The sequence below is a fragment of the Papio anubis genome, chromosome 8, assembly GCF_008728515.1.
Source record: "Papio anubis isolate 15944 chromosome 8, Panubis1.0, whole genome shotgun sequence".
NCBI classification, from domain to species: Eukaryota; Metazoa; Chordata; class Mammalia; order Primates; family Cercopithecidae; genus Papio; species Papio anubis.
In genome coordinates this window covers 132968278-132992431 of record NC_044983.1, presented here as the reverse complement: position 1 = coordinate 132992431, position 24154 = coordinate 132968278, and the positions used below count along the sequence as shown (strand labels likewise).

The following is a 24154-nucleotide window of genomic DNA, read 5'->3' as shown; positions in this document are numbered from 1 at the left end:
GCTTCTTTACAGCAGGGTTTAGCTAAGATTTAATTAGTACTTCAAAACTTAGCACTATTAAATTACTGTTTTCTTACAGTTCTTACATTAAGTCTTCATGATTGTTTACAGTCAACTTAATACATTGTTCAAAACTTAAATAGTTTCAATTTTATACATTTCTCTTCTAATGAAAACAGGAAGCATAAAGCTTTCCGCTTTTTGTTTTCCATGGGAATCTCAAACTTTAATATGAATGTGAACAGTTAACACACACACAGACAAAACAGAAAACTGTTAAGCAAAATACACGGTGTTTTGAAATTGAAAGTAAGTTAATTTTGAAGGAAGCTATTGTAGTACGTTAAGAATTAATTTAATTTATCAGTCTGGGAGACAGAGCTAGACTCTGTCTCAAAAAAAAAAAGAATTTAATTTATTATGGAGTTGAATTTAAGTTTAATTGAGCACAATTTGTTTTCAGTTTTATTTTGTGAATCTTATGTCTTTTATGTATATTTTATTTATATTGATTATATTAATTGTATCTTAATATAAGTATGTGTGTATACACACATAGAGCCTTTATTAACATAACATATTATATGATATTGTGTGTATATATATATATAATATATAAAATATATGTATTGTGTGTGTATTTAAGAGAGAAAGAGAAAAAGTTTTCTTATGGTATCATATTACATAAAACAGATGAACAAAATAAAGAATATAATGTGGTAGGAAAAAATAGAAAAAATATGTTTGGAGTTGGATATAACTTACTAAAATTCTATTCCTACACCTTGGACAGGTTAATATTCCCAAGCATCACTTATTTTTTCCGTTAGCAAAATTAAAATAATGTGATCTGCCAAACTGAATGATTATAAGAAAGAATTGAAAAAATATTTTAAATTTTTGTGCATAGTAGATGCTCAATTAATTTTAAAATTATTTTTCTTATTATACTGATTTATCAAGAGTTTTCTACTGGTGTTTATACTTCTGACTTATTTGAATTTAATAGTTTGTTCTCGTGTTTTCTTTCGGAGATCTTAAGTATCTGTAACCATATTCATCTATGGAATGATCACACTACAGATGCAAGGGCTCTGGCATGTGGTAGTTAATAAGTATTTGAAAAATTAAGTTACTAATATTGATTTTTTTCATATCTAAGTAGCTCATACATATTAATAAACACTGGCAGAAATTGTCTTTCCTACAGCAGAAGTCTGTGAGCTTTAATTCTACCTAGAGTATGCAGATGAAGAAACTGAGACTAAGAAAGGTTGAATCATGCCCAAGAACATGCAACTAGTAAGAGAGAGAGAATCTAATGTTAATCTAATAAAAAATCCAATTTTTATTTCAGTGTTTGCATGCTATCTCATATTTAGAGTTAATTGCAAAGTAAATAAATGCTGTAGAGAATTAACCTCCAAAATTAAGCAGCTGCACTTGATAAATTCAGCACTAGTTATTTCAGAAAGTTAGGAGTAGTAGAGATTGAGAGATTTGCAGAAGGGGAAACCGTCGTCATTAATGAGTTAATCTCAAAAGACAGTGTAGGTCATATTCACTATCTCCTGGAATAAGCCAGGAACCTCTGAAGGGCATAGCTTGGGAAGGAAGAATGGCAAAAAAAGCTTGGTTTGGTATTGTCAGAAAACTCATAAATGTTTCATAAGGACTTTACAGAAGAAGAAGATAAAACCTCTCCAAATGACCTCTTTTGATTTTCTCATAATGGGGAGATTACAAATCCAGATGAAACATCAGGCCAGAATGAAGACCTGCCTTTTGAAAACCTGAAAATGCCTTGTCAAAATCCATTTTCTCGTATCTGATCCTGCATGTTTCTGCTATTCTCTGCACTTGAAGAGAAAGAAGGTTATCAGATTGTCACAGCAAGGGCAGCTGTGGAGTCACCCGGAGAGGAAAATCCACCCCACTCCACTCTAACGGTCTGGCTGGCAGAACTGATTCTCTGTTCATTGAAAATGGCACCATTGAGGTGGGCCAGATTCTTTTACAGGCTGTGGGTAGTTGCTTTTTAGTCTGATGCCTACTAGGTCTGTGGCCATGGCAGGTCAACGAGATAACCAATACCGAATTTCCCCTTGGGCAAATGCTGTGAATGTTGTACAAGTTAAATAAATGAGTATGTGTTGAAATTTTTTACACACTGTACAACATTATGCAATATATTTCTTATAAATACATATTTTCTTATTTATTTCATTAATAATGTTTATTGTAGAATGATAGAAAATAGAAATAAGCAAAAAGATAACAAAATTATCATTTACTCAAGAAGCAGACATAATCTGGCATCTGTTGTGACGGAACACCTTCCCAGTATACAATGCAATGGGGGACAACCAATATTCCTCTCCAAAATTCTTTTCTTTAGCAATTTCAGTTCTCTTAATTACGTCAAGATGAACAACAACTTCTTGTAACCTATAGCTAGAACTATAATAAGAGTGTTATATCAGCATATAATAATTCCATAGATAAATACAGGTAAATCATATATCTCTCTCTCTCATATATATTTGTATTTTTTATTTTATTAGGCATAGGTTCACATATGTGCATATGCATTTACAAAATCATATACAGCTACACACACAGACACTCACACACACATTTTTTACTGTGGATGGTGGCTCGTGTGCTTACTCTCCCTTCTGTACTCATAACTATCTTAACCACCATTCTGTGTTGCTTGAGACCTCACTAAGTGGGCACAGAAACTTTGCTAAGTAGTGAATAGGCTTTAATGGCCTGGCATGCCAGTTCTTCCGGGGCAGAATTCATTGTGTCTGATTATTGCCACGAACCACGGGTTGTTTCATGTTACGTCACGGTCCTGCTGGGATTCTGCTAGCTACAACAGCTTCTGTCTTCTCTCCATCTAATAAATCTCACTCTACCTTGAGGTCAAGTCCGACTCCTAGCTCCTCCATGAAGCATCTCTGAATTTTTTGGCCATAGTGAGTCTCTCATTTTTTTGGACACTTAGGACCACAAACATTTTATATGTAATCCTAAATATATTCCTGATAAATATATCACTTGCATATGGACTTCCCATTTAATGCACGTATGTCTTACCTTCCTGGCTGTGTTCATCTTTAAAGGCAAGGAGTATAAAGTTATATCTTTATATCATCGTAGGAATAGTACTGGGCATTACTCAATAAAAAGTTTCAGTATATCAAGATACTCAAGAGTGTGTGCTTGGAGTAAATGAAAGATATATGTGTGTGCATTTCACCAACTGCATAATAGTCTGGAATAAACTTCAAAGATTCTATACTTTTTAATTATTAAATTTTTTGACTGATTTATTTGTCTGTCTTCAACTTTATGTTAAAGAGTCTATAATGGCAAATATCTTATTAATATTGACAACTTCATGCATGCATGCCTATGTGACAGTTAAACATAATTATTTGCTGAAGTTATAAATAATGTTATAATCTGCCTTCTCTCAGCTCTCATATTGACTGTCTTGTATTGACTCTTGTTCTCAAGATAAGGCTAATTCTTTTTATACACAACAGTCTTTAAAATATCTGATGATAACTCTTGTGTCTCCCCTGCGCCTTGTCTTTCCCAAGCCAAATATCCTTAGGTCTATCATCTGGTTCTGTTTCTATGTCATTTAGTAGCTGCTTGATTTCCTCTGGAGATGGTCCAGATGTCCAGTGGCAAGCAGAACTGAGCACAGTTATTTAAGCAATTATTTACTCATTCTTCTTTTCTCTAATACCTTCCTATGTGATAGGGCGATGAATAAAATTTACTCACTGTCTTTAAAGACAATGTTTTGACATTCATATTTTGGTGACTTTGACTGTAATGGTGAGATTAAAACAAAAAGAAATCATTACCACGTCAATCTCCGGGAAAGACAAGGAACTGCTTTACCCTCCCCATTCTCGCTTTCTTCCAAGGTTAAGGAGCAGAAATTCTGTTACTCCTAAAGATTATAGTGAAGTAGCTGACATGCCCAGTTGGTTCATACTCCGTAATATATTTCAGAAGTAAAACTATGTGTGTGTGTATATATATGTGTGTGTGTGTGTGTGTGTGTGTGTGTGTAAAAATGTTGCTTTATCATGTGGCTCTCTGTCATGGTAATCACTTACTTCTGAACAAATTTGATTTTTTTTTTTTTCTGTAGGACAACTGCAGCCAGATGGACCTGAGACTCTCTCTGGTTTGGAAAGAGGTAATTTTTGCCTTATTCCTGAAAGCACCACGAAGAAAATAGGTAGAATGTAGACAAGGAGGCTTGGGAAATAGGATTTCACAGTCTTCATTCACTAGGGGGCTAAAGTGTGACTCCATCGAGCTCGGCAGCGTAGAAGTGCTTACTAAAGCTGAAGCCAAAACCCTAACATGTAATACAGCAGGGTATATTAAATTTACCTTCTGTCTGCAAAATCCTGGGGATTGGATTGAAGAAAACAGCTGATAGGGAATGCTGATGTCCTCACATGAGAGCCTTAACCAAACAAGACAGATGACATTACAGTTTCCACAATAGGAGAGGGGTAGATGATGCTATAATTAATTAACACGTCTAAGGAGGTTGTGAGTAAGACTATTTAAAACCTTGTCCACTAAAAGGAACCAAAATAGAAGGTAGATAATTCCACTTCAGATAGATCGTCTAAGAGAGAACACTGAAATTTAACATAAAGTCGAAGGCAATACCCAAGGCTAATAAGGGGAAGGAAGAGAGGCTGCCTGCTCTTCTGGGATTGGCTGGAAGCCTCAAGAGACTCCCTAATACAAGGAAAAAGTGAGTGAGAGACCCCAGTGGGCCACATTCTCACCATGGACAGCTGCAATTCTAGCAACAGGAGCTCTCTTTGACCCTCACTGGCCCTAAAATAACTAAATTAAGTGTGAGTATTTCCCAAATATTGGGAAGCTCCCTAACAGGGAATTTCCAAACAATTGTGTGAGGGGACTACTCCAAGAGACAGGATTTGCGGGCCCCACACACTCCCTGAGACATAAGCAGCCGCAGCAAAGTTCCATTTTAAAGCCCCACCCCAACAGATGTGTAATTTCCTGGAGCCCACTGACTCTGAGGTTGAGGCACAAGAGAATCATGGACTCTTACCTTCAGGGCCGAGATATTAATGATCGTGTGCTACAACTTTCAGAGCTAAGACATTTCCAAGGCACCAGCTACTATATCAGGCACAAAGTGTGCCACCTACCAAAGCTGAGGCGTGAGTGGTGTGTGTATCCTCTGCTGGCCAGTACCTCTGCTCTTTACAGTTGCAGGACAGCAGTATGGCCACTGAAGCCCCCAACCCAAGAATTCTACAGGTAGCCTGGGGATTACCCTGCCCTTGCTGGCAGTTGCACATCATCAGGGGGCCCGAGGACAAGACCTTCTGGCCTGCCTTTATCCCTGATCCCCAGACCAAAGCACACAGTCCAGGAACCAAGGGATCACACAGTCCTGTCCACCAGTGTTGGCTTCTAAACACTCTACCAAGTGGCCTGATGTTGGGCCTGACCACACAGCCACTACCATCTCAGCTGGCACCTATCTGCTTATGCCACATGTGGAACTAGAGACTGGTCCATGCAGTCCATCACAGCCATTGCCAACACCAGTGCATACCACTTAAGAACCAGAAGGTCATCTTGCCACTGCCATTGCCAGCTTCTCAGAGCCTGAGAACTCATCTACCCACCATGCTCACTGATGCTACTACCAGCATCTAAGTAAGTCACCTGGAGGGTCAAGAATCATCCTGACCGTACCTACTAACACAGGTGCCAGCATACACCACCCTAAGGCCTAAAGATAGGCATGTTCAGCTCACTACAGCCACCACTAGAGATCAAAGTCTGGTCTACCTGGCATGTTAACCTCCACTCAACTTTACCACAACTTCCACTAGTAACTGTATCCTAAGCCACTAAGGAAATAGCAAATACCACAAATGTCTACAGGTGAAGAAATCATACAGAGACTACGCTCTTGCACACACTCAGAATCAAAGCCAAATCGCCCTGCCCAAAATCATAATAGATACATCCTCAGGAAAATGTCCTCCCCCACAAAAACAAATTCTAAAAACTTGAAGAAGTAACTGTTATACCAGATGTGCAGATATCAACTAAGGAAACAAGAAACATGGAAAAGCCAGGAAATATGACACCTCCAAAGGAACACAATATTTCTCCAGCAACAGATTTTAATAGAAATAATTACAAAATTCTAGAAAAATGATTCAAATGTTTGATTCTAAATAAGCTCAGAGAAATACAACAGAATTCTGAAAAACACAACAAATAGAAAAAATAATTCCAAATGTGAATGAAAAAAATCACCAAAGTGATAGCTATCATAAGAAAAGAACCAAACTGAATTTATAGAACAAAAGAATTCATTGAATAAACTACAAAATGCATTCTAAAGATTCAACAATACACTAGACTAAAGAGAAGAAAGAATCTGAGAACTTCAAGACAGGTCTTTTTAAATAAACCAGCCAGATAATAATATAGAGAAAAAGTATTTTTAAAAAATGAACAAAGCAGGTGTGACATATGGGACACCATAGAGTGAATAATTATTCAATTGAGTGGGGTCTCAGAGGCCAAAGGAATAATGAAAGAATAAAAAAATTAATGAAACGATAAACGAAAACTTCCCAAGTCTAGCAAGAAATTTAAATATTAAAGGATCCTTTGATACTAGCAATGAGATATAATGCAAAAAGGTTTTCTATATGGTGCATTATATTCAAAGTGTCTAAACTCAAAGACAAACAGAGAATTCTAAAGCCAGCAAGATAAAAATGTCTTGTCACCTATAAAGAAACCTCCATCAAACTTAGTATCAAACTGATACTAAGTAGAGGAGAAAGCCCATGCAGGCACTATCTTGAGCAAACTTTTGCTGTAGGGAACAGACACCCATTCTTGTTGGAACCTGTGGGAAACCTTATAAAAGATACTTCAAAATTGTCTTAACTTGTTAGTACCAGCTGACGACTGTCTCAGGAGTTTTACTCCCTAGCATGTCCTGACTGCTTGCTTCAGGGTAAGAGAAAGCATGCAGGTAGAACGTTGGAAGTGGTTATATTAGGACACAATCAAAGGTTGTGGAGTGATATTTGCTGAAGGGATTTTTGTTGGCCATTAATAGCAGCTGCCACAATATGTAAATCAACATGTAGAAATGTGAATAGATTTTGCTTTTTGTACAGTATATAGATACATTGTTGGAACTATATCTAAATGAAGTCAAGGTGTTTGTAGTGTTAGTTTGTCTTTGTACTGCTTTTAATCTGACCACAGCTAATTGGATGAGAAGCCCTACTCTCTCATCTATCTCCAGATCTCTCCCTTTAGACTCTAGTTCTCATTATCCTCTTCGTGATTAGTTTCATGACCAACAGAGACGAGCTATGGAGTTGTCCTACTGTATCTCTGCAAACAAAGAAGAACTAATTCTCCCTCCAATTTTTTCTCTTCAACTCCACTGTTGTATATCTGTTCAAACACCCAGGAGTTCAATATCTTCTGTCAATTAATTAATGAATTTTACCCAGTAACTTTATTGTAAAGAAAGTCTCACTAGGGGAAAGGGGCTTAAATAAGATCACGTGAAAGACCAGAGGGGACTATTTTTAAAATCCAGTAAGAAATCAAGAAAATAGAAATATAAGTGATCCATCAAGAAATGATACAATTTAAAGCCTTTGGGTTAATTACTGCAACAAAATGTTTTGTAGGTTTAAAAATTGAATTACTATAATTCGGCTCTTGGAGAAAGTCTGTAATGGGCTATATTTACCAAAGGAGCTGAGTCACAACCCAAAAGCGGCAATGAAATCCTACAGTGTCTGTGAAGAATTACCTTCCACAGATGTGCCTGAAGCTCCACTGGGTCACGAACACTATAGAGCTACCAAGATAGTTTTATAAGAGAGATACTTTTAATTTCAAGGGTAACTTTTACTTCATGTGAGAAACAACAAACAGTACAATACCAAATAAAATTGGTTCCTTCTTTTATGATTATTTGCCTTTTTACTCCTTGGTTACTCCTCTCAGGAGATTTTATAGTGTTTTACTGGTTGGAAAGGGCTGCAACCATGCCCAGTGTATTAGTATGTTTTTATACTGCTATAAAAAAAAAAAAACTACTTGAGACTGGGTAATTTATGAGGGGAAAAAAAGGTTTAATTGACTCAAAGTTCTGCATGGCTGTGGAGGTGACAGGATACTTACAATCCTGACAGAAGGGGAAGCAAGGACCTTCTTCACATGGTAGCAGGAGAGAGAGACAGAGTGAGGGGGAAAGTGTCCTCTTTAAAACCATCAGTTCTTGTCACTATAACAAGAACAGCTAGTGAGAAATCTGCTCCCATGATCCAGACATCTCTCACCAGGCTCCTCCTCCAACTTGTGGGGATTTCAATTCAAGATGAGATTTGGGTAGGGATGCAGAGCCAAACTATACATTCTGCCCTTGGTCTCTCCCAGATCTCATGCCCTTTTCACATTTCAAAACCAATCAACCCTTCCCTGAAGTCCCTCAAAGTCTTAACTCATTCCAGTATTAACTCAAAAGTCCAATTCCAAAATCTCATCTGAGCCAAGACATCTGAGCTCTTCTGCCCATGAGCCTGTAAAATAAAAAAATGTTAGTTACTGCCAAGATACAGTGGGGATACAGGCATTGGGTAAATGTTCCTATTCCAAATGGGAGAAATTGGCAAAAACAAAGTGGTCACAGACCCCATGCAAATCCGAAACCCAGTGGGAGAGTCATTAAATCTTAAAGCTCTGAAGTAATCTTCTTTGACTATATGTCTCACATCCAAGGCAAGATGATGCAAAAGGTGGACTCCCAAGGCCTTGGGCAGCTCTGTCACCATGGCTTTATAGGGTACAGCCCCCTTTGGCTGCTTTCATGGGCTGTCATTAAGTGTCTGTAGCCTTTCCAGGTGCGTGGTGCAAGCTGTCAGTGGATTTACTTTAATGGGATCTGGAGGATGGTGGCTCTTTTCTTGCAGCTCCACTAGGCAGTGCCCCAGTGGGGACTCTGTGTGGGGGCTCCAACCCCATATTTCTCTTCTGCACTGCCATAGTAGAGGTTACCCACAAGGGCTCTATCCCTGTAGCAGACTTCTGCCTGGACATACAGGCATTTCCATACATTCTCTAAAATCTAGATGGATGCTCCGAAAGCTCAACTCTTGTCTTCTGCACACCTGCAAGCGTAACACCATGTGCTGTTGAAAGGAGCACTGCTTCAGAGGTTGCAAGCCCCACGCCTTGGCAGTGGAAGCCTCCACTAAAGCAATAGCCCAAGCTGTTCCTTGGCCCCTGGCTGGAGTTGGAGCCTCTGGGAGGCAGGGTGCCATGTCCCAAAGCTACAGAGAGCAGCAGGGCCCTGGGCCCAGCCCATGAAACCATTTTTCCCTCCTAGACCTCTGGGCCTATGATGGGAGGGACTGCCGTATAGATCTCTGAAATGCTCTGAAGACATTTTCCCTATTGTCTTGGCTATTAACATTCAGTTTCTCTTTACTTACGCAAATTTCTGCAGCAGGCAGCTTGAATTTTTCCCAAGGAAATGGGTTTTTCTTTTCTACCATATGGTCAGGATGTAAATTTTCCAAACTTTTACACTTTGCTTGCCTTTGAAACATAGATTCCAATTTCAGACTATCTTTTTGTGAATGCATATGACTGTATGCTTTTAGAAAAATCCAAGTCACTTCTTGAATGCTTTTCTGCTTAGAAATTTATTTTGCCATGTTCCTGAAATCTTCTCTCTCAAGTTTAAAGTTCCGAAGATCTTTAGGGCAGGGGCAACATGCCACCAGTCTCCTTGCTAAGGCATAGCAAGAGTGACCTTTTCTCCAGTTCCCAATAAGTTCCTTATCTCCATCTGAAATCACCTCAGCCTGGACCCTTCATTGTCCGTATCACTATCAGCATTTTGGTCAAAACCATTAAACAAGTCTATAAGGAGTCCCAAACTTTCCCACATCTTCTTGTCTTCTTCTGAGCCCTCCAAACTGTTTCAACTTCTGGAAATCATTCAGTTCCAAAGTTATTTCCACATTTTCAGGATATCTTTATAGAAGTGTCTCAACTCCTGGTACCAATTTTCTATATTGGTCTGTCTTCACACTATTATAAAGAAGCACCTGAAACTGGGTGTTTTATGAAGACAAAAGGTTTAATTGATTCATGGGTCCATATGGCTGGAGAGGCCTCAGGAAACTTGCAATTATGGCAGAAAGCAAAGGGGGAAGCAAGGACTTTCTTCGCATGGCAGCAGGAGAGAGGGAGAGAGAGAGAGAAAGGAGAGAGAGAGAGGTGGGGATGGGGTGGGGTAGTGCCAGACTTTAAAACCATCAGCTCTTGTGAAAATTCACCTGCTATCACAAGAAGAGCAAGGTGAAATCCACCCCCATGATCCAATCATCTCCCACCAGGCCCCTCCTCCAATACATGGGGATTACAATTTGAGAGGAGATTTGGGTGGAGACACAGAGCCAAATCCAATCACCTAGTAACTCCTGCAGTGCCAGCTATGCTCACAGCTCAAAGCTCCAAAAAGGGAGGATGCTGCATTATGGAGCAAAGTCCTTGACCTGAACAACTACACATGCTTCAGGTGACTGTGTGTGCCTGAGTGTAAGTCACGAGACGCCTCTTATTTCTCAGGTCTAAGAGCCTATGAAGAAATGTTGATACTGAGCTTTGGCTATAAACTCAAAAGTCTTTTCAAAGACATGGTCTAATCTTTAGATCTTCTAGTTTAGTGATTTAGCAAATATAAATACCAGCTGCCCCCCAAATTGAAAATGTGTATAAATAAGAATAAATACATATAAATACAAAGTATATATGTATATATGTATACATATATGTATACATCCTACCATATGGTCAGGATGTAAATCTTCCAAACTCTTACACTTTGCTTGCCTTTTAAACATAAATTCCAATTTCAGGCTCTCTTTTTGTGAATGCATATGACTGTATGCTTTTAGAAAAATCCAAGTGCACATACACAATAAATACAAAGCATATACAATAAATACAAAGTATATACATATAGAAAGTATATATATGTATATACTTTGTATTTATTGTGTAAAATATATATATTTGTAAAGTGTATATATGTGTATATATATAAAGTATATGTATACTTTATATTTGTAAAGTGTATATATGTGTATATATACACACACACACATCCACACACACACACACATACATATGCATACATAGATTTTTTTTTAGTATTAGGATGCTCCATAAAATGTTGGAGACAGTAAAAAATATTGTTTTTCTGAAATTCCCATTTAAATTGTGTCCTTTATTTCATCTGGTAACCATATTCTAGGTCCTGCTTTAGTGCCATCACCCTTATCCCAGTCTTGGGCTTAACACCACTCCAGGTGAAAATAGAACATTGCTATATGACTTCACTGAGGGGGCCTTTTTGAGGATATCGATCCTTTGATCCTCCCATACTTACAGGGTCTGCACCCTGTTCTCACCACTATGTTGACCGTATTCCAGAATGTCCTGAAACATTAAAGGACCCCGAGGAACTAGCTGGCACAGCATGCCTCCCTCATCCCTGACTCTTTCTTCATTCATGTGCTCACTCATGTATTGAAAATTGAGTGCATGGAGCCTTCAGCTCCCTCAGGGTCCTTCCCCTTATACATTTGAAGTGCTATTCCAAGGGCTGAGTACATCTTCTTCAATTTTCTTAATAGCAAAAACAGCTGCCCCAGCATAGAATTAATTGTATTACCTTTTTATTTTGTTCTCAAGCACTTCTTAATCTCCTACTCACATTCTTTTGCCAAGGACATTCTCTGAGCTTTGTGTGTGGGCTCTTTCATTATCTTTCCTTCCCTAGTGTCTTTTCATTACTCTCATTGCTTGTGGATTTTGTTCAGGAGAAGTCTCAATTGTAATTATAGTGTTCAGAGTTGTTGTCCTTGCCAGAACAACAACAAAAAAAGAATCACTTGTCCACTGCCTCCTCGGATGTCAAGGTCTTTCTCATAGGATATTATCTCCAGTTATTACCAGAAATGTTTGCATGTGGGAGAACTTTGCACTTAGGGACTTACATAACAGGCAGCCAGTGAATTCCCCAAATCAAAGTTGGGAGCTGTGGAATTCTCCTCATTTACTATGTGCTTTGAAGCACATAACTTAAAGGATAAATAGAAAGTAAAGTATTCACTCTTCCACATCGACTTTTGATACTTAATCACTCCCTTATGCACACACATTTTAAAATAAGATCAATGTTGGAAAGTGTGTGGGAAACATGTCCAAATAATTGACTAATAGTTTTAGCTCACACCATGAGTTCACAGGAGATTGATGAACTGTAGATTTGAAATAGTAGAAAAACATCAAGGTGCAGGACAGGGTTTCACACCCTGAAATTAAAATTTGTATGTCAAAGATGGTCAGATTTTTGACCCAACTCTTCTCTTTACCTTCCAGATACAGAGCTTGACTACATCTCCCAGCCCCACATGCAGTTAGGTAGGGCCCTGTGGTGGGTCATGTGACAGGCATGTCTAGAGGAGGGTGAGCAGTCGGGATGCTTTTCCAGGTCTGCCCTATAGTGACCTCTCACATTGTCTCTCTTTTTCCATCCAGAGGTTGAATGGAGACAATTCTGGGAACCTAAAATTGGGGAAGGTGCAAGATAGACGAGACTTAGTCCTTGGTGAAGAAAAGTATCCTAGTAGCAGTTCATGACCTGGAACACCCACACTGGCCTAAATATGAGCATACAGTAAAATTTGATTGAATAAAGACTTTATGTTTTTAAGAGCAGCTAGCTTTCTAGATCAATGCAAGACATTCATTCATTCATTCATTCATTCATTCATTCAGTATGTCAATGAGTTGTTCTTCACATATGTGCTCAGTGCCCACCATGTGACAGAGTCTCTGCAAGTTACTCACCTTGGTAAACATATATTGTATATATATCCACACATCTGCCATTACGGAGCTTGTAGTTTACTGGAGATGAGAGACAATAAAGAAAAATGAGGTAGTCATGTACCTTGTGATAAATGCTATGAAGGAAACACATGGGGGAGATAATTCCTAATGCTAAATACCTGCCTCCTCATGGCAGTCATGGCCAGCTTCTTGCAGTAGATGATGTGTAAGGTGAGATGTAATGGATGAAAATGAGCCAGATTTACAGATAATTGGAGAGGAGAATATTAGGTGAAGAAAACACCAGAAGCCATTAAAATGGGAAAGAGATTGGTGAAAACTAAAGCCACTTTTGCTGAATTATACTGGGAGAGCTAAATAATGTATAATTGGAAAAGTAGGCAAAAGACAGGCTATATGGGTCACAAGGGTCACATAGGGATTTTGGAATTTAGCTTAAGTGAAAATATGTTTATTTAACCCTTGAACAAACTTAATCTTGGACTTGATATAAAAGGATTGATTCTTTACAATATTATTTATGTTGCTATGCATAGTATTGATTACAAGAGGATGAAAGTGATAATATAGAAAAAAACAAGTGAGATATTGGAGTGATCAAGGTTAGAGCTAATCACAAGTTGGAGTAAGTGAGGGGCTGTTGTTGCAGAGATAACTGGAAAGATTCATTTTGGAGGTAGAATCAACAAAGGGAAGTAAAGCTTGGATATGGGGGTGCAAAAGGAAGGATGTTAATGAAGATTATCAGTTTTATAGCTTGATGACATGGACCAAACGTGGTACTATTTTCTTGATTGTAAATAAGATGGGAAGAGCAGTTATTAAGGGAAGATGACGTTTTAAGATAAGACTCTCTTAAGAGATCAGTGTTGAAATTAAGTTTAATATGCTGGTGAGATAAGTCTAAGCAGAAGAATCGGGTAGAAAGCTGGGCATGAGATTTTGAAATTCAGTCAAAGGTTTCAACTGGAGATATAAACATCAGAATTGTGAACATAAGCATGTGTTTAAAAACATGAGAAAGAGTGAGGTCACCGAAAAAGAGAATACAGGAAAATAGGGGCACTGAGGGCTGAGCTCTAGGCAAAGGTCAGTATGAAGAAAATCTCAATGATGTACAGTATCTTCTCATCTTCAGCTCTTTTCTCACACCCCCATGGGTTTCAAGTCTGGGTATGGAATTCTTGCCGTGCTCTCCTATAATTCAAACTGCCTCCTTGTGTGCATTTCCAATAGTTTTCACCCTGTGTGTTATATCACAGAATCTCATTTGATAACAGTTGGAAGAAAGGATCAATAAACTCTCATGATAATGCCCACCTTTATAGTCCTCCAACATTCTGTCTCCTCTTTTAATGTAGAAAATCCTGAAGAAAGACCAAAACCATAGGTACTAGAGCTGAGCTATGAAGACCAGTTCAACAAAACCTTATTTCTGTCCTCTGTAGTCACTATGGAAACAGAGAGAGACATTTTTAGGGCTGGTCTATCTAAAATGTACCCAAAAAGTCCTTTGACATTCTAGAGCATTCCAAATTGCTCATTTCTATCCTCCAGTTTTAGTACAGTAAAATCTTTAGTAACATCCAGGGAAATATACTTCCTGGAGCATTAATTACACCGTTAAGGGAAAAGTGACTGAATCTGCTTTAAGGTTGAATTACTGGAATTAAATAATTCATTATAATCTCTATGTAATCCCTATTGGGAGAAAAACCACACTCTCTGTGTAGTTAGTTCTCTTCAAATCATTCATTGGAGATGTAAAGGAACATTACCTATTTTATGACTTGTTGTAAACATCACCCTTGAGTGAAATAAATGGTTTCTTTAGCCTCTTTCTCTGAATATATCTCCATCAGTCTGACTTTCTCTCTTTGGAGACTAGCAACAAACCATAATTTATTTTCTTTGTGGTTAGTCTACAAGTACTTCCTATACTGAGCTTTGAAAACCAAAATTTATTCAAATGAATTAACTTGAATGTACATTTTATGCCAGATATTGTGCAGGAAGATGGAGTAATTGAAATTACAATCTTGTCATCCAGAGAGACAATAAAAGTGCAAATTAAAGACCTAGGAATGAGCATCACATTTGAGAGGGAGAAGAATTTTGAAGATGAGATTTGAAGATGAGAAGTTTTTTTACTCATGTGTCTGGGAATGGACAGTTACGGACAGAGACTGGTGGTACACTTCGGCAGCATGGGACATACTTAGTATGAATATGTTAAGAAATAGCGAGATAGACATGTCTGTTAGACAGTTGTATACTTCACTCTGGAGTTTGGAAACATATTACATATAGAGATAAAATCATCTACTGTGTGTATCCAATTAGCAGCAGTAAAGCAACATTGCTTTTTTTCTCCATTACTTAGATATAAACTAAAAGGTGAGAAAAGTGAAGGTGGAGAGATTTAACACATGCGAAGCACCTGGTTTTGCAGTATCTCATTTTAACCTTCTTGTGAGTTTATGGCATGTATACGAACTGTGGTTTAATAAAAAAGGAAACTAAAGTTCAGGATATGGAGGGACCCTGCTCCTGCTGGGACTCATCCTTTGGTCTGGTTTACCCCAAAGCTCATGTCTTTCACCACACTATTCAGAGACTGTGATGTCTGTCCATGAAGCTGGTGGATGTCTGGCCTTCTGTGTAATACTTTCATCTCTGGTGACACCACAAATATCCTAGTGGTATTATTTGACCTCAGAGCATCTGGCCTTGCATATGGAAGGAGCTCAAATGCTCACGATGTAAGTAGATGAATAGAGGAACTAATAATGATGAAAAGATTAAGTTTGATTTAAAATCACTACACCAAAGTATGAAAACCTATAAATTGTGAATTTGACAATAATACACCCTTCTCCATTAAAAGCCTTCCCAAAAACGCATATTGATAGTAGAATAAGGCCTTAAATATTTAAAAATGGCCTCTAGACCTTTTCAGTCTGATCCAATATGTGTATCCAGATATTCATCCCACAATTCCGATTTATTCACTATGACTCAGTCATTGTCCATACAGAATGGCCTTTATTTATCATTTTGCCTGAATTTTCTCCTTTAATCATTTAAGATGTAATTCCTATTCTTTCTTTCTGGTCCACTGAATGACTCTTCAACTCTCAAGACTTCCCTGGTTTACCTCAGCTAGAAGCAATGCCTCTCTCCTTTGAACAAGCCCATTTTTTTTTTTACATTCTACCTTTCAATTCATGTTGTATGAACTTTTCTTATTTTACATGACAAAACTGTGAGCTTCCTGAGGACATTATTGGGATTGAATTGAAAGCTATTTCGTCCCTAAATTCCTGGTACAGGGAGATGGCTATCTGAGGCCTGAAGTGGATGAGGAGTTGCTTTAAGTGGGGAAAGAGTAAAGATGAGATAAGAGTTAATGAAAATAAAAATATACTCGAATACTTTCTTCAGCACCATTTTTTCCTCTTCCTCCTCCAGGATCAGTGAAAGAACTAGAAACATACCAAAGAAAGTGCAACTTAAAAATTAACTATCATGGTTTAACATATATTCTTTGAACTGTTGATAATAGTATTTGGGAAATATAAAATATTGTAGGCAGTAAAGTAAGTAGTAATTGTCTTGAGGTAGCCACTTATTATACTGTATTTCATTTCACATAATATTTTCTGTGAACATATAGGTAGTAGGAATTCATGGGTTAGCGTTTTTAAGCCATATCACACACAATATATTATGAGTAAGCATTGCATGACAGTGGATGTAAATCATTACCAATCATTGTTTTCATTATTACATAGTAGTGTGTTGTATTAATATCTTTTTTGTTTCGTTTAGGTAATCCCCTTTTTAATAACTTAGTTATCTGTGATTTTGTCTTTTATAAAACTTGCTGTGATATCCCTTAAAATTATATATTTGTTCACTTGAGTTCTTTTTGTTTAGGATAAATTCTAGAGTTTAAATTGTTGAATCTGAGTTCACTAATTTAATATTTTACTCATTCAATAGTCATTTCTACACTCACCAATAATATTCAGGATGGAGGAAGAGGTTGTCTCACTATATTATCACCAATACTGGGTGGATAATTTTAAAAAATTGCCATTCTGACAATTGAATGAGCACATACGTGTGTATACACACACACACACACACACACACACAGAGATGTATCTTTTTCACTTTCTTCTGTCACAGTGACTTTCCACATGTTTATGGAATTAGGTATCATAGAGACATGTCCTCCCTAAGCTAAGTAGATTGTTGAGCTCATTGTTTAAATAATATAGAAAGATCTCTCATGGGTATTCCATATTTTAGCCTTTCATCTACCATCTGAATACTTGCTCATGTGAGATTTTTGTTTGTTTCCTCTGATACACTTTTAATTGTTGATAGTTATGAATTTAAATGAGAATTTTGAAAACTCCCAAGCCTGTGCCAGGCACTGCCGAGGAACATAATATAATTAAGAAATTCACGATGGCAGGCAGAGCGATAATCTACCCTTTAATCGTTTATGGAAAACTTGGCATTAGCAGCAACTGTTGATTGGCTGACTTTTTAAGCCATTCTGTTTTTCTTTCTGGTCACAGCATTTGATAACCATGCTATTTCACCATTTCATCTATTTCTCGCCTGCTATTATAGGGTTGCCATCTGAAATGCCACTGCTTTGGGGGTGAAATTCTGCAACATTTTGCACACCAGTGATCAAACCACAGGTCAATCTGAAGGCACAGGGATAAGAAAGGCTGGAAGTGTGATCACCATCAGGCCTCTCACCACCACACACTCACAAGTGCAGGGAGCAGAGCTCTAGGTGATAGAAACGTGCCAAAAAGCCACAGAGTTCCAAAGTTAGATCTGGGAGAAAAACTAGTTGAAGTTCCTTTCCTATGAATGAGAAAAACAGGGTCGAGAAAAGTGTGGATATGTCTAGAATAAACTAAGAGCTCAAATTCATGTCTCCTGACTGAGGTGAAAGATTTTCTGCTTCACTATATAACATTTAGTGGACTTTTAAACTTGATCTTGTTTATGCTGCAGTTTCCTTAAAATTACTCTGTGAGAAAGACAGATCTATCAGTACTCCAATACCTATAAGGTAACATAAAGCAAATGGCTAATGACTGCTTCCTCTTTGGTCTCATTTCTGTTCATATAAAGAACTATTATAGCATCATTGCACTATATCACAGTTGTTGGCTTACAACACAATGTGGAAAATGGAATTGGGTCTAAATCTGCAGAGTCAGTATTGCAGAATGCTTAAAAATCCAGACACTAAGCTTACAATCAGGTGTAATTGGTTTTGTTTCTTATTAATTGTGTGATTTTCAGAATTTATTAAAATTCTTGTTTTCTTAACTTTAAGATCCAATAAAATGAGAATGACAATGATAGTTTCTATATAATGACAGAGGGCTATTTTAAGAGATAATCATGTGATACTAGATAGAAGTCTTCACATGTTTGTCAGTTGATAGAAAGTCCATCAGTTTAAACAGAAAATACTTCATTTGAATAAATTTACATACACATATTGGTTTATATATATATAAATTGCAAAGATACCAGGTGCACATGTAGTTACCAGTATCTTTATTTTAGCCTTACTACTTCTGAGCACATTCTTCATTTTCAGATTGGGCTAATAAATTGCTGATCTTCTCACACAATGTCTAGATGAAGTGGAAGAACCTTTCATTCCCAGAAACCCCAGCAAGCATTGCCTTAATTCTCATTGGCTTGATTTGGAAGTAAATTTTCACCCTGAATCAATCCCTGCAGCCAGTGGAGGACAATGTGCTGATTTACTTAGCAAGTCAAGAATGAAAGTGATGACTAATCCTGTGGTGTAGGGTTATGTCAATTCCTCCTACACAATGAGGCTGAATTTGGAGAAGGATGCTTTACTGCAGAAAATGAAGGACATTCTTACAACACAGGAGGACAGTGGCTGTAGGAGAGACATGCCTCTTTACATGTTTAGACATGTCCCTGGCATGGAGTGAGCTCTTAATGTTTAGTCATCAGTCCTTTATTAAAAGATGAAGCCCATCATAGAGATGGAGAAAGTGGAGCAAAACTGACCGAGTTGCTGAAGGGAAGCATAAGCAGCTGCATTGTAAACCTAGACCATCTGCATTTCAGTGCATTGTATTTCTTCATTCCTCCACATTGCCTCACTATACTTTTGGATTTGTTGGTTTAAGATTTCCCTCTTCTTACTGGAAGGATTCATCACAAAGGCACTAACCTGAAAATGCTATTGTTAATGGTTACTTCTCATATATTTTTTAAAAATGTTAAATTTTATTTTTGTGGGTATATGGTAGTTGTTGGATATATGTGGGTATATGGTAATTGTATATATTTAGTGAGTGTGTGAGATGTTTGGATATAGGCAGATGATCTTTAATCCCTATTTATTTGATTTTTGTATATGGTAAGAGATAGGGGTGTAGTTTCATTATGTTTCATATGGATATCCAGTTTTCCTAGCACCATTTGCTGAAGAAACTGTCTTTTCCTCAGTGTATATTCTTGGCGCCTTTGTAGAAAAGTAGTTCACTGTAGGTGTTTGGATTTACTTATAGCTTCTCTATTCTGTTTCAGTGGTCTATGTGTCCGTTTTTATGTCAGTACTATGTTGGTTTGATTGCTATAGTTCTGTCGTATCATTTGAAATCAGATAATGTGATTCCTGCAGTTTTGTTCTTTTTGCTTAGTATAACTTTGGCTATTCTGTATCTTTTGTGGTTAGATATAAATTTTAGGACTGTTTTTTCTATTCCTGTGAAGGATGTCATTGATAATTTGATAGGGATTGCATTGACTCTATAAATTGCTTTGGATAGCCTAGACATTTTAACAATATTGATTCTTCCTATTCATAAACATGGCATATCTTACCATTGTTTTGGTGTCCTCTTCAATTTTTTTTCAGCAGTGCTTTATAGCTTTCATTATAGTGATCGTTAATGTCTTTGGTTAAGTTGATTCATAGGTATTTAATTTTATTTGTAGCTATTGTAAGTGGGATTGATTTTTTATTTCTTTTTCAGATTGTTCACTGTTGACATATAGAAATGCTATTGATGTTTGTATATTCATTTTGTATCTTGCAGTTTTACTAAATTTGTTTATTAGTTCTAATAGTATTTTTGTGCATCTCTAGGTTTTCCCAAATATAAGATTATACCAGTTGTTAACCAAAATAATTTGAATTTTTCCATTCCAATTTGCATTACATGTATTTCTTTCTTATGCCTGACTGCTCTAGCTAGGACTTCTAATATTATACTGAATAATGGTGAAAATGGGCATCCTTCTGTCCCAAGGCAGGTCAAGAAATTTCATCCAAGAGCCAAGGCTTGGTGGGACCCTAACAACTCACTTGGGGCTCTACCCTCTGACTAAACTGGTACCTAACATGCAAGACAACATCCCCTTTATTTTTCCCTCTGCTTTTCTCAAGCAGAAGTCTCACCCCATAGCCACCACAGCTGGGGATGTGCTGTCTCACCTGAAGGCAGCAAGTCTCAATGTTTCACCCAAGCCCTCTATGTAGTACCTGGGAATCACTACTTGTTAGTCCAGGCCCAAGGGCTCTTTAGTTAACAGGTTATGAAGCCCACCAGAACTGGATCCTTTCCTTTAAGGCAGTAGGTTCCCTTCTGGCCCATGTGTGTTTAGAGATGTTGTACAGGAGGTAGAGATGTTGAAAGGGAGCCTCATGACTTTGGTACCTTATCCTGCTATGCATAAGCTTAGATTCAAGATGTAAGACAAAGTCTTCGCTACTGTTCTCTCTCCTCTCCTCAAGTAGAAAGAAGAGGTCTCTTTTAGAGCCCCGAGCTCTGCAGCCCAGGCTTAAGGGAGGAATGACGCCAGCACTCCCTTAGCTGCCCCAGCTGGTGTCTCAGTAGGTCTTGTGCCCCTGCAGTCCTCTGGCTCTGGGCCCAGTTCAGAATGAGGATTTGCCCGGGGGTTGCAGTCCGTGTGGCCTACACTGCCTTTCAGGTTTATTTAAGACCCGAGAGCCCTTTAGCCCACAGTGGTGAGACTTGGAGGAACTCATGTTCTGACTGCTAGGATCAGCAACTCCCCTCTGGCTGGGGCTGGTTTAAATGTGCTCGCCAGGCACAGGTGTCAGCTGAGTTTGATTTGCTTATTATTTCTGCTTATTATCTCAGGGCAGCACTGAGTTCAATGCCTTACAACTGCTGAGTTCTCCCTCTCTCCAATGCAGAGAAACGCTCTCCAGACTGCTGCTGCCAGAGGATGGAGGAGGCATGGCGTCAGCGATTCAAGACACTTTTTCATATCTCTTCGGTGCCTCTTTCAGTGATGTGAAGTTAAAATCTGGTACTGTAAGTGTTAACTTAATTTTTTGTTCTTCTGAAGGTGCTTTTTTTGTTTGGTTTCTATGTAGATAGTTGTTAAATTTGAGTCTTTGAATGGGGTGCGGGGGAATTGGTGAAGTCTTCTGTTCCACCATCTTGCTCTGCCTCCTCTACTGCTCATATTTTTAAAAAGCAAACAGATGATAAGGCACTTTTGTATTTGTTCATTCATTCATTCATTTATTCAACATATTTGTTGAATAGATAGTAACACATAAAGACTTAATAGAGTGACTACCGATTCCCATTTTATAGAGAACAAAAGTAAAGTTAAATATATTAAGATAAATACATTCTTAATCTGTTCAAACTGCTGTGACAAAATACCAAAAACTGGGTGATTTAGAAACAACAGAAATGGATTTCTCACAGTTCTGGAGGTTCGGAAGACCACAAATAAATTGCTAAAAGAATTGATATCTGGTAGAGACCCATTTTCTGATACATAAATGGCATTTTCTTGCCATGTTTTCTCATAGTGAAAGGAGCTAGCCAGATTTCTTTGGCTCATTTTATAAGAAAATTAATTCCAATCAGAAGGGAATTTGCTTTCATCACCTAATCCCTTTCAATAACTTAACCTCCTAATGCTATCGCCTGGAGAGATATAATTTTAATATATGAATCTGTAGGGTACACAAACATTCAGACCACAGCCTGTATGCAAGCATACACCAACAGTAAAAGAGAGCTGAGACAGATAGCTCTTCTCTGATTTCATACACCTTCCTCTGGGGTCTTATAAGAGATGAGAAACTCCTGGGATCATTTCCACAGTGTCTGTGTTAATAATCATCTTCCTATCTTCCTAATATTGATAATTGGTATCTGTTGTGAGTGACTGAATACTCTGGAAAATCCTGTCAATCAAGGTCTCTTCTCAGTTACTTACCAAACTCACTTTGAAGTGCCACCATCCCACCCTGCAAAACTTGTTATGAATGTTTTTATTTCCCTTAATCATCTGCTTTCACTGAAACTGAAGCCACCTTCGAAAGACATCACATCACTCCAAACTGAAACATCTGAAAGAAAATACATATATCATCATTTTCCTATTTATTAGGCAAGGGTTCTCCAAAGAGATAGAACCAATAGGATAGATAGATGATTGCTAGGTAAAAGACAGATAAATAGATAAATGAGAGGGGCTTCATTAGGGAAATCGGCCCATATGATAAGGGAGGCTGAAAATGACACACTGTCAGCAAGCTAGGAAGCGAGAAAAAAAAAAAAAAATATATATATATATATATATATATGGACCCTCAGCTGATTGGATTGTACCCACCCGTACTGGATGAGAGTGAATCTTCCTTATTCAGTTCACTGATTCAAACACTAGTACCTTCCAGAAACACCCTCACAGACACAGCTAGAAATAATGCTTTACCAGCTACTCGGCTATTTTTTTTTTGTTTGTTTAAAAATAAACTTTAAGTGTATTTTTAATTATTTTTTTTTATTATACTTTATGTTCTAGGGTACATGTGCACAATGTACAGGTTTGTTACGTATGTATACATGTGCCATGTTGGTGTGCTGCATGCATTAGCTCGTCGTTTACATTAGGTATATCTCCTAATGCTATCCCTCTCCCCTCCCCCCTCCCCCCTCCGCACAACAGGCCCTGGTGTGTGATGTTCCCCTTCCTGTGTCCAAGTGATCTCATTGTTCATTTCTCACCTATGAGTGAGAACATGTGGTGTTTGGTTTTCTGTTCTTGTGATAGTTTGCTGAGAATGATGGTTTCCAGCTGCATCCATGTCCCTACAAAAGACATGAACTCATCCTTTTTTATGGCTGCATAGTATTCCATGGTGTATATGTGCCACATTTTCTTAATCCAGTCTCTCATTGATGGACATTTGGGTTGGTTCCAAGTCTTTGCTATTGTGAATAGTGCCGCAATAAACATATGTATGCCTGTGTCTTTACAGCAGCATGATTTATAATTCTTTGGGTATATCCCCAGTAATGGGATGGCTGGGTCATATGGTACTTCTAGTTCTAGATCCTTGAGGAATTGCCACACTGTCTTCCACAATGGATGAACTAGTTTACAGTCCCACCAACAGTGTAAAAGTGTTCCTATTTCTCCATATCCTCTCCAGCACCTGTTGTTTCCTGACTTTTTAATGATTGCCATTCTAACTGGTGTGAGATGGTATCTGATTGTGGTTTTGATTTGCATTTCTCTTATGGCTAGTGATGATGAGCATTTTTTTCATGTGTCTGTTGGCTGCATAAATGTCTTTTTTTGAGAAGTGTCTGTTCGTTTCCTTTGCCCACTTTTTGATGGGGTTGTTTTTTTTTTTCTTGTAAAATTGTTTGAGTTCTTCGTAGGTGCTGGATATTAGCCCTTTGTCAGATGAGTAGATTGCAAAAATTTTGCACTCTGATGGTAGTTTCTTTTGCTGTCCAGAAGCTCTTTAGTTAGATCCCATTTGTCAATTTTGGCTTTTGTTGCCATTGCTTTTAGTGTTTTAGACATGAAGTCCTTGCCCATGCCTATGTCCTGAATGGTGTTGCCTAGGTTTTCTTCTAGGGTTTTTATGGTTTTAGGTCTAACATTTAAGTCTCTAATCCATCTTGAATTAATTTTTGTATAAAGAGTAAGGAAGGGATCCAGTTTCAGCTTTCTACTTATGGCTAGCCAGTTTTCCCAGCACCATTTATTAAATAGGGAATCCTTTCCTTATTTCTTGTTTTTGTCAGGTTTGTCAAAGATC

At 37.8% G+C, this 24154-nt stretch overlaps 1 long non-coding RNA gene across 1 annotated transcript in view; it reads left to right on the top strand.

Annotated features, from left to right (window-relative positions):
• Window positions 1-3992: 3992 nt before the first annotated feature.
• LOC110744023 overlaps window positions 3993-24154 on the top strand; it is a 124983-nt gene continuing 104821 nt past the window's right edge. Inside the window, exons 1-2 of the long non-coding RNA XR_002524051.2 lie at window positions 3993-4228; window positions 21269-21389. This is a non-coding gene — a long non-coding RNA (uncharacterized LOC110744023). The remainder of the gene's footprint in view (window positions 4229-21268; window positions 21390-24154) is intronic.